This window comes from Pleurodeles waltl, chromosome 2_1 (genome assembly GCF_031143425.1).
Source record: "Pleurodeles waltl isolate 20211129_DDA chromosome 2_1, aPleWal1.hap1.20221129, whole genome shotgun sequence".
Classification (NCBI taxonomy): domain Eukaryota; kingdom Metazoa; phylum Chordata; class Amphibia; order Caudata; family Salamandridae; genus Pleurodeles; species Pleurodeles waltl.
In genome coordinates this window covers 523681745-523701057 of record NC_090438.1, presented here as the reverse complement: position 1 = coordinate 523701057, position 19313 = coordinate 523681745, and positions in this window count along the sequence as shown.

Here is a 19313-nt window from a genome sequence, read left to right as displayed (position 1 = left end):
GCAAAACTGGACAAAGGAAAGGGGAGTGACCACTCCTCTATCCATCATCACCCTAGGGATGGTGCCCAGAGCTCCTCCAGTGTGTCTCAGACTTCAGCCATCTTGCTTTGCAAGGTGTGGGGGCACTCTGGAGGGCTCTGAGACCCCTCCTGATTGGTTCTTACCTGATATGATTGCCAATCCCCCCTCTCAGGGCTATTAGGGTCTCTCCTGTGGGTTCTCTTCAGATTCTACTTTCAAGTTTCCAGTAGGAATCCTCTGCAACTACTACTTAATCCTCTGACCTCGGATCAACCGCAGCCTGCTCTAGGAACTGCCGTTACAGCAACAAAGTATCCACAAGGGATATTTTTATTCTGCAACTTCAGCTCCAGCCAGCAACTGCAACAGTTGCCACAGTGTGCACTCTCTGAGGACTCCCTGTCTTCACCCTGCACCAGAAGGACCAAAGAAATCTCCCTTGGAGTGATTTCACGCAGGCACCTTCTAAGTCAACGAACGGTTCTCTTGGACTCCTCTCACAGTGCTGAGCATGCTCCCTGAAACACAGAGGGTGGACCCCATCACACAGACTGTCCTGAGGGCCTGCTGTTTCAATTTGGAGGAGGTAAGACCTTGCCTTCCCTCATAATGACAGTATCCCTGTGCACTCGTCTTCTTCACCTCCTGAGGCCTCTGTGCACTATTTGCAAAATTCCTTCATGCACAGCCTGGCCCAGGTCCCCAGCACTCTATCCTGCGATGCTCAACTCGCTGAGTTGAATTCCGGTGGTGTGGGACCTTCCTTTGTAGTGCTGCTCCAACCGCATTTTGTACCTCTTTTGTCCCCATATCCTGGGACACTTGTGGGTGCTATCTGGTGCTCTGAGGGCTCTCTGAAGTGCTGAGAGCCCCCTCTTCCTCCTCACACAGAGTTGAGCCCCCCTGGTCCTTCCTGGGTCCAGATAGTGCCTAGTTGACGCAATACATGACTTTGCCAGAACCAAGGCTTGTTGGAGGAATCCAACACCAAACCTCACCTGCATCCAACTTCATGATGTGGGACATCCTTTGCATCATGCAGGAACCCGCTTGCATCTTCCTAGGGTGAATTTCTGCAGTCTTCGTCCAACCAGAGACTCTTCTTTTGCACCCTCTTCTGGGTTGGCAGGGGCTCCTGTTCTTCCTGGAACTTCTTTCGACATATGGACTTGGTCTCCTTCTTTTGCAGATCTTCAGGTCCAGGAATCCACTGTTTGTTGTTTGCAGACTTGTTTGATTCTTGCAATAATTCCAATCACGAGGTGTAGTGTGTCCTAAGGAAACTTGCAGTACTTTACTCCTGCTTTTCCGGGCTCTGTGGTGGGGTAATCTACTTGCCTTTACTGCATTCTTACTCTCCCAGCGATTTTGCACACACTACACTTGTCTAGGGGGGAATTTGTGATTCTCATTCCATTTTCTTAGTATATGGTTTGTGTTGCCCCTAGACCTTTTTTCTCCTATTGCATTCTATAGCATTTCCTATTGTTTGCACTATCCTATGACTAATTACTTGCCTTAGTTTAGTGTCCAGTGTATATATTGTGTATAATACTTACCTCCAAAAGGAGTATTGCCTCTAAGTGATTTCTGGTACTGTGTCACCCAAATAAACTCCCTTTATTTTTGGTAACACTGAGTATTGCCTTTACTTTTGTATAAGTACTCTGTAACTATAAGTGGTACTGCATGAGCTTTGCACGTCTCCTAGTTCAGGCAGGGTATGCTGCTCTGCTACAGCTACCTCTATCAGCCTAAGCTGCTAGAACACTACTACATTTCACTAATAAGGGATAACTGGACCTGGTATAAGGTGTAAGTACCCAAGGCACCCACTACAAACCAGGCCAGCCTCCTACAGCCCCTTTCAAATAATACTGATCATGAGACTGCTCAGTCAACGTGCAGGGATTGCAAATTGGGTGTATATATCACACACCCAAAGAACAAGAAATCCCCATGAAGATATAGTTTTCTATGGCACAGAAGAATCAAGAGCACTGGTGTACGCACCACTGCCTGCTGTACGTGAAGGAAATAAAAAAAGACGAGAATGTGATTAGGGACTGGAAAAAGGATTTAGGGGTGAAGAATCTCTAACAGGTGAAGCGGTCCTATTGCCGGACATCTCACAAAGTGATGATGGAGAAATACTGACTGTATCCTTCGGGGAAAAGAAATCCTGAGACAGTCACAGAGCAAGCAGAACACGCTGATGATCTAGGAGAGGCAGATGTTTAGGATTGAGGACAAAACCTGGCCTGAAAGATAAAACAAAAAGCATCACAAATTGAGTGTGCCAGCTGAATCAATACCAATGACAATCAAAGAATAAGCAGAATCAAGTGTTAGCAGTAATTATGAAGAAAACACTCAGATGATCGAAAGAAGTTAGAGTACCTTGTTGAAGATATTCATCATTTGAATGGGCATTATTATTTTAGTGGGTCTCAAATGTTCTTATTTCTGTTTTACTTGATTGGAGCAAAGAAATGCCAAAACCTCCATGAGTGTCCCAATTGCAAAAAGAATTAGTGACTCTAGCTACACAATTTAAGACTGAGACATTATATGAACTGCTACAACAATAAAAGACTGCTAAAAAATAAATTGAAAAGAATATAAAAAGAATACCAAGGCCTGAGTAAAAGAATATGAAAATGTAGAAATAACATTTAAAAGAACACAAGGTAAGGTTAAGCATTGTCTTTACGAAGATTTATCGTCATTAACAAACTAAAAGACTATGAAGAAAAAATAAATAAAAATATTAACAAGACAAAAGAAAATACTAATTCATAAGAAACACTAACCTGAAGAAGAAGTGCATTGAAATTGTTAACTCAACAAGATATATTTGCTGTTACAAACAAATTATTGTGTCACAAATAGAACTAGAGTTAAGATATTCTTAGGGACTTTACTTACACTAAAAAATGTAGTAGGATTAGTAATAGTTTGAGTAATACACTTTACACCCGACACAGGGAAAACTGTAATACATTTTGTCAATGCAACACAGAAACCAATTATATATTAAGATGATTTAGATTGGTAGAAGACTGCACCAAAGCTTTGGAAATTAAGGACTGTTATGTTTGTGTACACATGCCATCTTCATCTGACGGGCAAATCGCTTATCACCGCATTGCACTTCCATATGCTATCTCTTCTAGTATTATTCTTAGTTTCATTTATAGACAGCAACATTTTAAATACTATTATTCTGATTTTGACATGGTACTTTCTAAAGTACCTTTCCTGAAAACCATGAATTTATATCCACAAGCTATAGAAATGGAAACAGGTTGGCATTATTTTAGACAATTTCTTCCTGTGAATACTGGTAAAACACGAGAATAATTTAACATGTTTAAGGAACTCAGATTTTTTTTTTTAGCCAATTGTTAGAAGAGAGAAATGAACAATTGAAATGCATTCAAGAAAGAGGATATTCAGAATATTGTGTGGAAGGGGAAGAGAATAAATTGAGAAAGAAAATGTCTATACCTAAATTAAAGCTAGATAAGAGACCCAAGGAAAAGGTGTTCATGTTTACAAGAAGAAAAGGTCGGAAGAAGGTACCAGTTGGAAACAGGAATTGAGATGATCGGACAATACCACAAGTCTATTTTATATGTGGAGAGAATACATATTTTAGGTTGCCTGCATACTTAGGACAGAATTTGGGACTGATGTACGTAGCTTGACATTTGAGATTTCCTAATAGCAGATATTTTCTAATCACAAACAACTACGTACAACAGTATGTTTAACACTATTTGTGATTCCCAAGTGGATCGGAAAGACCTGCCTCATCAATATTCATGGAGCAGGTTGCAATTCGTGAACCATTTGGGAATTACCACAATCAGAGGGATGGTGGCTTGCAGGGGTCAGCAGACCACCATGTCTATGATTGCTTTTTCAATAAAACATTTTTTGTAATACATCCCATTTGCCCTAAAGGAAAACAGGATACATTACAAAAAGAAAACTTAAAATGTTTTATTTCATTAAGAGTATGCAACTGCCTGCTCTTAAAAAATGTTTCACCCACATTCACAAAGGGTAAGGGGACCTTTGAGGACCGTTTTCCATTTGCAAATGGATTACCACCAATTTGGAGTTGGTAGTAATCTTCAAAAGCTTTGCGACTGCATTCCCGGTTGCCAAAAATTGCTGCCTACCAGTGTGACTTTCTATTAGGAAGGGAAGCCCTTGGCACACTCCTTCTTAATAGCAAGTTGCAAAACATATTTTGGAAGTCAGTCACAGGTTACCAACTTGCAAAATAGGTATGCCAAATGCATTTAGCTGGACTCAAACAGCTTAATGGCTTCGTACAGCTGGCAATTTGTTACTTAGGAATGCTGTTTCCAAAGATGAATCATGTACAAAGCTTAGATGCATTAATAATGACACCTGCACACAAATGATAAGCACAAAGTGTGAATGAAGGAACTCAACTAGTGTGAGATATGTTTGGAGCCACAATACCTGATGTATGTATAGTTCTCAATGATGAGAAGATAGGAAAGCTTCCAACAGTACATCTGGAGCTTCATTGTTAGAATCCACAGAGCTTGTAGCTATTAGATCTAAAGGTCTGCAAAACCATCATGCATTAGATATTCTTAGCTGAATAGGCCAACCAAATGACAGCAGAAAGGTGGACGAATATACAAAGAACATTACTGACTTAAAACTTGATCTTGAACTTTTAGAAAATACTAGTTTAGTTCAAAACGTTTACAAAGGATTTACAACTGTAGCTACCTGGTTTAGAGGTTTCAGAGGAGGGATTCTTATAACTACACTAGTACCTATATTAGTTATATGAACCTGTTTCCATTCTACACCAGGCATAAAGTTATAAAATGATTCTCAGAAAGAAGAGAGCAAGAGAAAGGTGCAAAAAGATAAAGAGAGATTTAGTGAATTGAATGACCAAATGAATGAAGAACATAAGAAATTGAAAGAGAAAACCTGAAAAGAAAAAGACAAGAATCGGATGATAATGAAGATGAGAGCACATTATAATAAATTAATTCATTATTATAGATTTCTGATGGGTACAAACCATCAAAGGGGCAAGGCTGTGAAAGCTTTAATTAAAACATAACATCCAATACACTCATTAATCTGAATAAGTGACAACTAGGACTAACTAAAGCTGACATCTTGTAAATGTACATTCATTTCAAACTTTGCATGACCTGTGTTGCCTGTTTTGTTCTTCTACTAATTATAAGACATTCTTCAAAAATTAACTCTGTGTAATAGTTTTATCCTAACCTTTGCATGGCCTATGCATTTTACAATTACTTCCTGTTATTACAACATTAGTATTAATTTATTCTTTTCTGCCTACTGACTTGCTTTGGAATGCATGAATTAGTTAACTTAATCTATTAAATTCCATACATGAATAGACTAACGGTGTGGAGGTGTACGAGAAAGGATATATCAAGATCGACTAAACTTGTAAACTTACATAAATATTTTGTTTTATAGAAGCAATGCATATGTGAAAATGCATGCATGTTGCAGATCCATCAACAAAATCAAACTATACTTTGATTGTGAAAAGCTACATTGATTACGATTCCATATTTCTGAAGAACATTCAGAACAAGGAAATTTTATATTGTGTTGAAATTGTTTCCTTTTCCAATTATGTTATAAAAGTTTCCGAATGAAACAATAGAGGGAGCAAGAGCAAAGCACAGCAGAAGAGGGGCATGCAACCTTCTTTCGAGAGCTTTGAGAGAGATTGCAGTTGAGCTCCTATCTTTTAGCGAGTGCTCCTAAGGAGAGAGCAGCAGAGGCTGTCAGGCTGATAGATTGTATGACTGAGGGAGAGGAAGTTAACATAGAGAATAACCCTTTTTGTTTTAGAAATACCAATCACAGATTTACTGCATTTTTCATGACGACTGATATCATTTTCTGATTAGACTGAATTATTAGAAAGTTAAACTGGGGATAGATTTCAGGACATGCTTTATGAACTGTTCTGTAAAGGTATTTGAATAATAAAAAAAGAAAGTATTATTTTAAATAAAAATGTAAGCTACTTAAACTCTTATTAATGACTCCTGAAGTGATAAATGTATGAATGATAAAAGTTTGTATTGCAGCCATTTTAACTTATAATCCATTACAAAGATGTATTCTCCTGAAAAGCCCAAGCCCAAGCGTGAGGCATTTATGAATTTAGGGCCTGATTTAGTTCCACCATCAACTTTTTAACTGAAAACATGTCTGGTGCGGTGATGGTCTATCAACCTTATTTAGATGTTGGCAGTCCCATTGACGAAAGCCCACATTAGAACCACTGTCTCTGCCAAAAAATACCATCCATGTTGACTGCGGGAGAGAGGAAACTGGATGCCGGTGGGACCCCAGACACCCTTCCTAACGTGCAGATTTGGATTTGTCTTACTGCCAAGAAGAAATTGGTAGCCAGACCTTCATGACTGAGTCGGTGGATTGGGGGGGAAAAGGGGTGAAAACCTACCTTTTTGCCACTTCTTCCCATCTTCGACTGGACAAGACCTGTCATCAATGCTGCCACTGACCCACAGACATATGACAAGCCCAACCCCCCATTGAAGGACTCAAAAGTAAGGGTGTTGCAATGTCATAATATGTTGGGTGGGCACTGCATGGGGGGTAAGCATCACTGTAGGCATATAAATGTCACAGTATTTTTGAAATTACAGTGACATGCATATGTGGGGTATACAATGGGGTCCCACATGACTGGTGACACACTTGCACAACACTCATATCACACATAAAAACAACTGTCATTGTGGTGTTATCATTCATTGCAAAATGAATGCTGACACCACAATGACAGTACACTCACACTGAACAATGATGCCCATGTGTGTGCATTGCATGGGGACCTGTACAGGTCAGTTTTTGCCACTTGATGTGTATGAGAGTGAGTATGTGTATGTGTGTATACAATTTGATTGGCTGGGTGAGGTGGGGGAAGCAGGAGTGGGTGATGTGGTTGTCTCTGTATGTGTGTCACATGCATATGCAACCGATGTTGTATATGTTGTCTTGCCTGTGACACAATCAGGTGAGTATGGTTGTTGTGTGGCAGTTGTTGTTGTGATGTGAGTAGTTGTGCATGTGTGTGAGTATGTTTATGTAGCTGAGTGTGCAGTTGTGTTGTTTGTTGTGCTTGTGTCATGTGTGGGTGCACTGTCACTGGTGTGTGTATGTTGTAGCATGGATGTATCTCAATGTGTGTTTTCAGCATGAACGGCTTGTGTTGTATCGGAATAGCAATGGGTTTTTCTGTGAATGTGTTGTGTTGTGTAGTGTATAGTGCGGGGTACAAATATGGGTAAGGTAGAGTGCGTGTAGGTGTCACTTACCTCTCTTCCTTCGCCCCAGCCATTGTAAAAAGTCCAGTGGGTCCCTCTGCCATCTCCCTCCATTAGCAATCTGTCACCATTCAATCCACTTGCGGAACTGTAACATCTAATTATGGGGGGCTGAGGATCTTCTTAGGTCCACAGCTGACACGGCTTGGTGGTGCGACTTCCAAGATCTAAAGCAGGCCCTTAGTATTTTACCCCGCCACTGTTCCATTACACATGTCCCAGCTGACATGCTCCTAAAACCATGTTAGTTTCTTCATGAGGAGCCTATTATTGTCCAATAAAAATAAAATGAGGAAAACTGATCTTGTTCACAATCACATTAACTAACAAACACAGTTGCCATTTACTGGATCAATACAAATCCTACAAAGATCCAAGACTGCTTGAAAAATGTGGAAGAGTGAGCAACTGAAGAAAGAGTGCACTTGAAATTCTTGCAAAAAGGAGAACCAAGAAGAGGCCATCGTGGACTGGAGGTTATTGCTACTGTGACTTTTGTATCCACTAAGGACTTGATTTTGAGTGCCCAAATGGATCCTTCTTATTTCCCCACCCTGAAATTACTGTTACTGAGTGACCCAGTAAATGGGCTAGAAATAAATAAAATGGATTACAAGATTTTGGAGAGAAATATGCAGGAATCATAGTTTCCCACATAATTTTGCCTGGTCTTTCAGCAATGAAATACCAAAAACATAACTCCTTTGTGCCGGGTAAGTCTCTTCACCAAGCTCCTCGGAATTATTGGGCCACTTATAATTGACACCAAGATGATCACCAACCTCAAATAAATGGTGATGGTGAGAGGTGAACTTTAGGATAGGCTAGCCAAATTTGCAGTATTAACATGGTGGACATGTAGATGTACAAGGGGAAAATGCAAGATGCCTAGTACCACAACTGAGGGGCACGAATATGAAATCTGGCTTCATTGTGAACTGCAAAATGAATGTGTTGATACTTTCCTCTAACAAACTGTTTAACCTGTATGTTCCATTTGTGACTTCTGAAGGTGACCATGATAACAATTGGAAGGTTGGGCAGTTGGGATTGAAATGGGAGGGAAGAGCTGGAAAGTTGTAACTGTGCTGTGTTGTGGAATAAAGGACATACAAGTTAACCTCAAGTCATTCTTGATTTCAACACTGGCGATGATGAGTACTTGTAAGGGGCAGGCATCATTCCACCAAAACCCCTCTGAACTTTTTTGTGTTAATCTGGCTTTTGGAGAGAGAAAAAGAAAACATCAGCTAACATAAAGAACATAGGAAAATGGCTTAATTGAGTACTTCTGGTGAGCTGTGTGACCATCGAAAGTGTAAGGAAAACTTTTAGGAAGTACTTAGCTTGATTTACTGAAGTTAATTGTGGTATTTCCAGGTTGCGTGTAGATCTTGGAGCTGTAGTGGCACCCATGTGGCTCACTGAATAGCGAGCATGTGGTAGCTGTATTTAGAATCTGCTCGTGCACAGAGTGAAGTGAGTGCTTATTACTCAAAAAACATCAATAAATAGTGAATCTGACACATACTGCAGCAGCAGCTTGTAAAGGGAGTGTGGCACGGTAGTGTGTGTTCCAGTTACGTCAGAAGATGTCTTTCCTTCCCTGAGAAGCAGTTTATGCATAGAGGGCGGAGTGTGGGTGTGTATTCTAGTTCATCAGTGGATGCTGCACTGATGAATACAAGAGCACATAAGCCTTTATCAACATAGGCCAGTATCAGCGCTTGTTAACAACAGATGGTACTCACACTGAAGAGTGCAAAGGATTTTATTGTAATCAGCCACATTCAACACGTGCAGCATCCCTGCAGGAAATTAAATGTCTCATGTTCCCATGATACAGGATTTTTTTTCGTTAAGGGACAAGTCTTAAATTTTAAATCCTGAGAGACGAGTGAGGGAACAATGAAGAGGCAAGTGAGGAGACAGTGAAGAGCCAGTTGCAGGAACATATTTTATTAAAGTGAAAACAGTGAAGTTCGAAGCACAGCTCAAGGTTTATAGGCAAAGCTCAGCTTTGTTATGCTAATTTGTTAAAGTAGCTTGTTGATTTGACTTATTTGTATTAGTTTGTTAATCACTTATTTTCTTTACGTTGTTGTGGAGAACTGTATCAAAAGTTTGAATTTAGCACAAGCTAACATGTCTCAACTGCCATAATACTCATCAGAATCTGGGGAGCCCATGTTGCCATTGAAAAAGTGAAAACATTTGACTCATATTTGATAGTGATTGAAGGTGAAACATTTTCGGCGGCCAGGAATCAAGGTGTATTACTACATAATCTAGGCACAGAAGGCTTTAACATTTTTGAGAGTCTAGATGAAATTGTGGTGGGCAATGGAGCAGGTGAACCAAAGAATGTTTATGAAATGTCTATTTTTATGCTTGAAAAACATTTTGGTCCACACATAAATGCTGAAATGGAATGGCACACATTTTTTTCAAGAGCACAGGGGAGACAAGAAAAAGTTGAAAATTGTGTGGCTTGTTTGAAAAGTCTCGCTTTCGCTTGCTTGTTAGGGGATTAACAGAGTCCCTCATCGGGGACCAATTGGTATATTACACAAATGGCAGCAAAGTGCAGGACATTTTTTAGCAACAAATGCAACATTGAAGGAAGTGATGGATGTAGTGGAAGGCATGGAGCACACTTATGGATGGGTGAAGGAGATGTAGGGAAGCACACAACGTTTGGTAATGCAACATTAGGTGGACAGGATAATGGCACAAGCAGATGGCAAAGGAAGAAGTAAAGGCCGGAAACATTAATTCCAAAAGATAAATTTGACTGAGGATCCCACAAAAGGTACTTTGGCCCAACAAAAGAGTCTAAATGTAAATGTTTTAAATTTGGCAGTATGTATCATTTGTCAAACAGCATGAATTGCAATGCTCGAAATTCAGTCTGTCAATCGTGGGAAAAGAGGACATTTTGTGAGAGTGTGAAAGCATGCTTAAATGCACCAAGTAGTTGAAGTACCTGAAACTGGCAACCAGTGGGGTCGTTTTCTGAGGCGACAAAGCAAGAGGACGGTGATGTGGATAGTGAATGCATTGTTCTACCTGAACGTCCAATTGAACTTGGGGGTAAGGACCTTACAGTTCTAGCAGATTCTGGTTCCCCTTTCACTTTGTTTGCCAATTAAATCCTGGAGAAAGTTTATGGAAAAGAGAAACTATTGTTGTTACCTCCAGACATCACTCCTATGGAGGTATGAAGATAGACTTGTTGGGTCACACTGCAATGAGGACCAACTTCAGGGGAAGAGCGGCGGTGGGTAATGTAAGTGGCCAAGCGTGGTTACAATCTGAATTCCACTTCCCCCAACCAAGTAATGAGGGTAATCACATTAAGAGAGGATCTGGAACTAGTTGAAGAATTCCCTGAAGTGTTCTAAAACCAGCTTGGTATTCGCAAAGTATTTGAACATAAATCCTTGTCAAAACCATAGTGCATAAAGTGAGAAAGTGCCTAACCTCACGTTAAAACCCTCACTAGAGGAGCTGGATAAGCTGATTCCCCTGAAAATCATTGAGGAGATGGAGTCCTCTGAGTGGCTGGCCTGGTGGCTATGGCTTCTTTGACAATGGCACCAAATTGAAGATGTGCGTAGATCTTAGGAATCTCAATCAGTGTATCTGGGTTGATCCCCACCCACTCCCTAATATCAATGAGGGGCTTGCCATGCTCAAAGGTTTTCAGTTTAATGGACTTACCTGCTGCTTACAAAAAGGTCAAGTTACATGAGGAATTCAAGGCATTGACTTATTTTGTGACATCACTGGGAGCAGATAGGTTAAGACTATGATTTGGTTTGGCCTCTGTGGCAGCATGTTTTCAAATGCTCATTAAATTGGTGTTGGAGGTATTTGATTCAGTGATTAATCTATGTTCTTCATGGGGGGGCTTGCCATTAATACTCAGGACTATCCATAGACATCTGGTGCACCTCTTGGGATGCAGAATTGTTGAAAACACCACTCCACACATAAAGAGATGGGTGGAGGGGTTATTGGAATACAACTCTCCGGTGTAATGTCTGCCAGGAACCAAGAATGTTCTGGCTGAATGCTTGTCAAGATTGCCAATTGACGGGGGTGCGGCTGAGTGCCAACCCAGATGGCTGCAACTTAAAGGCGCTCCGTAGCCACTAAAACAAATCCCCTTCCATTTGACCCAAAATCAGTGTGCGATGCTTGGACCGGAGACATACAATTAGTGGGAGTGATCCAGACCTGATCACAGTGCTCACTCACAGCTGGCACTCTCTGATGATTGTAAATAGCTGGGGTGCTGCTTTGGGTGAGCGACATGGCCACTTGAGAAGCCAGGCAAGTAGAGGTGGAGCGGAAGAACCATAGCTGCTCTCCCCATCCCACCTAGGATTCTGGCAGAGGCAGATAGTCACAATTCATCTGATTGCCTTCTGGGGGCTGGGTGTGTTGCCCCAGGGTCCATAAGGGACCAGATCGGGACACAGCAAGCGGCCAGTGCTTCTGAGAGGGCTGGTAAGGCTGCGATCCACCTCAGGACACGCTGCCATGCACGGGACACAGGATGGCTGTGGAGCAGCTACCATGTCTCCTATTGATAGAGAAAGCAGAGAGGGCCCAGCAACATGTGGGAAGGTCTTGATTATTCGGGCATAGCGGCTGGGAAGGAGAGGTGTGGTGAGGGCGCAGGAAGATGAGCCCCCAGGGCCCTCCCCAGATGGCACTTCAAGTGGCATTTGCAGGCCCTAACACAATGGGCCTGATGAGTTCTGGGGAGTCCCTGGGGACACCCATCTGCCAGGGCACTGTGTTGCAAGTGGGGCTGAGACACCACTCCATAGAGGTATGTGCGCCTAGCCCCCAGCTTATAATCATTTCCCCATTCCTGGTGCCAGAACTTGACTTTTGATCTCCCCTTCCCTCTGGATTTGACAACTGCAAGAAGGATCGCTGCCACAGAGAAGCCACTGTTTGAGGACTGAAGGGCCCCTGGAGCCCGTTGCCTGGGTCAAGATATCTCCGGGGAGACGCTTTCACAGTGAGACTCGAGGAGCCTGTAGGAATGGTGGAAATAGACTAGAGCTCCGGGTTTATAGCGATTGTGGACTCTTCTCTGTGAAGACCTTACCAAAGTGGGTGAAAGTGTCAATACTGCTGAGACGGATATAGCTAATCTACAGTCGATCTCCAAGAGGCTCAAGAGCCAAGTGCAGTTCCTTTCTAAAGCACATGAAAGGATAATGGCCTGTCTGGAAGATCATGGCGGGGGACAAGGAGGAATAACATCAGAGTGGTGGGGGTTGTGGGACTGACTGTTGAACTCTTTTTGGAAAACCATCACGGTCTACATTTTTTACAGTAGAAAAGGGCACACAGGATGCTGATCCTACTGTCCCGATCTGGGGCCCCTTCCAGGGCAATCATTGCAATGGTCTTTAATTTCTCAGACAAGGAGGCCATCATGAGGTGGTGAGATCTCGTGGTGATCTACAATTCGTAAATACCACAATCTGGTTTTTCCCAAGACTTCAAAATCTAAGAGCAGCGGCAAAGACAAAGCTTTCAAAAAGGCAATGGCAAGCATGAACTCAAGTACATGATGTTCTTTCTGGCACGCCTTCGAGTAATCACAGAGAGCAAGACGTAGCATTTCAACACACTGGAGGAGGCATGGGTGTGGCTGGACCCTTGGCACAACTCAGGCCACAAGCATAAGCGCAACAACGTAGGTGGGCATAAAAAATGAGTAAAGGAGGGTGAATACACAAATAATCAATACCCCTGGCAGAATGCAGAGCACACATCACCACCATATAGTGACGTCTTAACTACATGATTACCCGGGTGTCCTTTTGGACTGGACCCTGATGGACTTAACATGGAATGTCAATGGGTTGGGTAGCAGAATCAAGCGTACCATAGTCCTGCACTATTTGTGCATTCACTCCCGTGACCAAATCCTTGTACAGAAGACACACCGTTGAAGGGGAATCCCTATGAAGTTATGGACAGATTTGTTTTTTTTGTTGAGAGCACATGCAGGCTATACCACAGACTTCAGGGGAGTAGGCATCCATGTTGGAAAATCAATTCTATTATTACAACCCGCACCTGGTGGGACCCAATGGGCAACTATATGGCATTATCAGGGGTCTGCGAGGAGCACACACTCAGTATTTGCTCAGTTTATGCACCACTGAAGTACCAGTAACCTAATCTCACAAATATAGGGGCCTTAATGCTAAATATGCCATTCAGGCTCCCGGGGTGAGACAATACACCTACCACTCAGTACCTCATCATAGTTCATTGCACTTAGACTAATTGCAAATGTTGGGAATATCAGGGGGGCTGACTAAATACCAAGAGGGATTTCAGATCATTCACCCGTGGGGGTGACACTTCTGGGTCCCTCAAAGTTATACATGTTGCCGGCCCCTCTGGACCCTGGCACACGAAAGATAAGAATTCAGGGACAAATTGAGAGAGAGGGAAGAGCAATATTTTAAGGAGAACACAGGATCCATGAACTTAGCCTGCTTCTTGTGTGAGGCCATCAAAACCATTGTTAGGGGACATGCACCGGACCTGTTGAGGGGAAAAAAAGGAGCGGAAACTGCAATGCGAATTGCTTGAGCGTAATATTAAAGAATTGGAGGCCCAACATCAAAAAGAAGGGAGGAAATAGTGGCCCCCAAAACCTACTGTGACTTAAGAGACATGATCTGCAGGAGCTGGCAGAACAACATTCCAGGACACATGCACTACCATCCCAGTGGCGACACTATGACATGGGGGACACGGCAAATCAACTGTTGGCATGGCTTGATAAGCAGGACCGGCAGTGGTCCTGGGTCAGGGAGATAATAAACACATACATAACACATAAATAGGGGACCCTCTGCACATCAAATGATGACACTGACATTGCGTAGGCTTTCGAAAAGTATTAGGAGGAGGTGTATGCCTCAGTGACTCAGGAAATCGAGTCAGACTGCATGGACCTCCCGAGAGATATCCAACTTCCCCAGCTAATAGATGAGGACAGGGAAACCCTGGATGGGGTGCTTACTGAGGAAAAATTTGCCTTAGCATTCCAAGGCTTACATTCGAGTAAAGTGGCAGGGCCCAAAGGTCTTCTGGTAGAGCTCCATAAATGCAGGACAGGTAAGGTGGTTAAACTCATGTTGACTATGTTCCAGGGGGCACTGTAAGAGGTTATACTGCTGGTGGATCAGAGGGCCGCAACAATAGTGGTGATTCTAAAAAAAGGCAGACCCTCGACAGAGTACGCCTCCTACAGGCCCATCTCACTGCCTAATCCGGAGGTCAAAGTTTTAGCTAAGACCCTGGCAAATAGGATATGGAAGGTAATCACTAAAACCTGGACCAATCTGGCGTTTCTGCAATTTAGAAGCATGCACCTTAATTTGAGGTGCCTATTTGGAGATCTTCATATGACAGACAAGCCGAGTAGGGAGCAAGCAATCTCTTGATGCCAGGAGGGCCCTTGGCAGTGTGGAATGGCCTTAAATCTATGCTACCCTTGAGAGGTTCAGGATTTGCGGCTGGATTAGACTCCGGTATCGGGAACCATTGGGCTGGGTGCAGGTTAATGCTGCGCTCTCCAGGTCTTTCACTCTGCACTAAAGCACTTGGCAGGGGTGCCCGCTATCCCCTATTGTATGTGCACTAGCACTCGATCCTTTGGCATCTTGGATCTGTCGGGATTCATTGATGAGTGGCACTGAAGTCAGTGAAATGTGGCAGGAGCGTGTTTTGTTATATGCTGAAGACATATAACTCTATGGCACCAACCCATGCTGGTCCATTGATAGAATAATGCCAATTTTCGGTATTTTGGGGGAACACTCTGGATACCAAAACAATCGGGATAAATGCTTGTTTTTTCCCCTGGTGGGTAATCCCCCTGTGTTGCCCATGGACTGTACTGCACGGATCATTACAGAAGGCTTCACGTATCTGGGATTCTATGTCCCTAGGAACCAAGAAAGTTACCTTCAGGTGAATCTTCAACCAAAATTGAGTAGACTACATAGAGATGTGGGGCACTGGAGGGCCCTTCCACTGTTGTGAATGGGGAGAGCTGCCCTTCATTAAATGTTGACACTGCCACGGCTGCTCCACGTCTTTCAAAACACTCCCTATATGATACCACAGGTAGAGTTTCAATGAATAGTACAGAAGGTCAGGCTTCTACTGCGGGATGGAGGTAACTCTTTCATAGTGCTACAAAAGTTGCAGATTTGGGTCTATGGGGGGTTCTGTCTGTTCCACATCCCCTTCGGTACTGTTGGGAGACACAGCTTGTGACTATTAATGATTGGGCATTGACGGATCAGGTGGAACCAGCATTTCGCATAGACGGGGACGCAATGGGGATCAGAGGCTATTAGTTTGCATTATATATATGCTTGAGCATAAGAGCCTTGCCGATGTGCACTGGTATTGTAGGAAGGGCCTGGACTGAACCACCACACATCCTGGATGGGGGTCCTACCTTGACTGATCAGACCCCACTGTGGAGTAATGTTCGCCTGAAAGAGGTTGGCACCCTGAGTGGATTTAAAACATAGTTTCTCCTCTGAATTAACCACCTTGGTGATATTTGGAGGGTGCAGGAGTTAGTGACATTTGATGTTCTCTGACAAGAGTATGACATGGTAGACACCGAACGCTTCAGAAATATGCAGTTGGGGGACATCCTGTGGTGACATATGATGGAGGGAGACCAGTTGCTAGAATCGGCTTCTCTGGAGGACCGCCTCCTCTCCACTCCACTGGAGTCTAAGGCCATCTTGATGATCTATAAGAAACTAACAAATAATTCCCCTGACCCATTGATTGCCCTTTGTGCCACATTGAAAGAAGACATAGGGGTGTTGAATGACAGGGACTAAGTTGAAGCAAAGCAGAGCCCCAGGGATGTGGTGATCTAGGCCCGTTTCAGGCTGGTCTACGTGCAGAAACTACTCAGGGCCTATTATTCCAGGTTGGTTAAACACAAGATGGGTAGGGGTGACACCCTGTTGTGTTAGAAGCTGTGAGGGCAGGTGACACCCTCTACCATATACTATGGACCTGTCCTGAGATTCTGTGTTTTTGGCACATAATTTTAGAGGTTATGACCCGGGTACTCAGACAGGAGGTCCCTACTGATCCTAAACTCCTCCTCTTAAATACAGCTGGAGGGGAAGTCTCATCGAGGATTATGGTTATCAATGGTGGCAGCGGTTGCAAATAGCAACATAGCACATGCTTGAGGAGCAGGGAATCTGACCTGTATAGAGGACTGGAAGTGAGACCTGGACTGGTGCGGAGGAATGCTCAAAAAGTGAGAAAATGGTTGGGCAGGGTAGAGCGCCTACACGGGGGTAGAATGACTGGAAAAGCGGGTGAATTGGTAAGGGATGGGGAATTGGGAGGCCCTTTCAGGAGTTTTTCTTTTAAGGTTTTTAATAGTGATGCCGCGTACATGCTAGGCAGGTGTACTTGTCTTAAACTGCTTCTAAATGTAAGATGGCTACGGCACTGAATGTTGGCAATTGTTAATGTAGACCAATAGTTGCTGCAAATTGACTAATTAAAAAGATTTTCAAAAGGAAAAAAAGATTGCCATTTGATAGGCCTAGATAGACGGAGTCTGAAGTTAGCCAGCCCATCATTTGGGTTAAAGAATCAGCTATTTGTGAATCATACTGGAAATTAGAGGTGGAAAAGGATGATGTAAGGAAAACTGTTATGGACTATGCAGTATCAGAGTGGCCTGCCCTCAAAGATGTTCATGTAGATATCAGATTGTTTCGGAATGTCAGGGAAGAACTGAATGTTGAAGAAGGTGAATGTTTCCAGGGTAATCGGATAGTTCCCAGCAAGACTATGGGACAAGATAGTAAATTTGGAACATGAAGGATATCTGGGTAGGAAGACTGCCAAAGCAATAGTGAGGAAACACTATTAGGGGCCAGGGTTGGAAAGACAGGTGGAAGGCACAATGAGAGATTTTATCCAATGTGCAGGTAATGACAAATCCAAAACATTGAGGAATGCTCTGCTTTCTCCTGTTGAAGTTCGGAGGAGCCCTGGGTCAAACTGGGATTAGACATTGTCGGCCCTTTTGGCCTGCTGTAACAAGGGGAAACATTTGTTTTGGTGGTAGGGAATTACACATCCAAGTGTTGTAGTGAATCCTAGTTTGTTTCAATGGGATAACAGGAGTTAGCTTAGCCTTTGGCTTTCTGACTCGTCCCCCTGTCACCTAGTGACTTTTAACCTACTTAGCTTGCTCTGTCTTAGCCCATTTAATTATTTAATTATTCTAAGATGGCTGCCTTGTTTATAGTTAGGCCACTTGTTATGATTTGCATTATCAGTACCACTGCGTTAAGGCGTCAAGATCAAGTGACAAAGACAAACAAACGTATCACAAATTGCAGTTTTATTAAATAAAAACCATTTAAACTTTACTGCATCTTTGTCATTGCCTGTGTTTGTATGAGACATGATATATCTGTGAGAAAGGTGTAATCTCCATTTAACCACGACACTCCCTGAGAAGTCATAGTCTCGAGTCCATGCGTAAAGGCTGCCACAAATCACCTTTTACTATTTTGGTTTCTGGTGAGGTGCTGCTAGTGAGCCGGTAAGGTTGGGACGACAGTTGTGACTTGTTGTAGGATAGGCATAGTCGCTTACAAACATAATTACTGTCATCCTTAAACCAGCAGTCTTGCCTAGAGCAAGAGTCCAAACTATGACATGGCTCCACCAACAATGGTTTTTAGGCACTAATTTACGGATACCCTGACTATCACTGTCTCACAGACAACAGGTACGCTAAGTACCATTATACGGAGACGTCCGTGGTCTTTGGGAAGATCCTCCTCAGATGAACAGGTAACACCTAATTGGGCTGTAGGTTGTTCGAGCTCGAACTCATAAAATGACTTTACTCCCCATTTGGTGTTCCGTTTCTCTAAACAAATATGGCTAACGCCATTGAAATTCCTGAGAATGCTAGACAAGCACTAACACAACACCTACTAGCGCATGGCCTTACAGAAGATGGCGGGGATGTTACTCTTATAATAGAAGCTAGTGAAGCATACCAAACAGAAACATTTTATTGTTAGGTCACCTTTCCTGAGGTGGACCAAAGAACACATACATTCCACACATACGAAATTGCAAAAGTACCTCAACGGTACCCAGCATTCCAATATCATGAAATATCGCTCACATACCAAGAGCATCAGAACTGGTTTGAAGGCGCCCTACCACATGTATTTCAAAGGGTGAGGCTAGGTCCTTTAAGTAATGATAAACCAACGTGGCCTATGTTTGCCACATACACACCTCACCCAGGCATACCAAATATGCCAATAGCAGATATGCAAAATTTGTATAATGAATTAGTGACATTATATAGACGACTAGTTCAGTTTGTAATGCAAACTTTGAACACAACACCAGCGCGTCCAGCTCCACCAGCACCTGGTGGATACCAATTGGCTACTGGGATTAATCCACAAACAGTGCATACTATCATGGGTAAGGTACCCACAGAACAAGAAAAAATGCCATTCTGGATAGCCCAGAATACAAACCAGCTGGAAGCTGTGTTTCCCCATACGGGACCACAGGAAAAACATAGACTTCTCACAATGTGCATGCCCTTTGGGATGGTTCCCTTGGTGGATAACATGGGGTACAGTCTTCGCTGGTATATATACTACCACACATGGTACCCCGACACTGGGCAATTTACCGGAAGTGTTAAAACAAATACAGAATGAGCATGGGGCTGCACCAGCCTTAGATTTGGGGATGAAATTAATGCGTAACTTTGATGCAGTTTCCTCA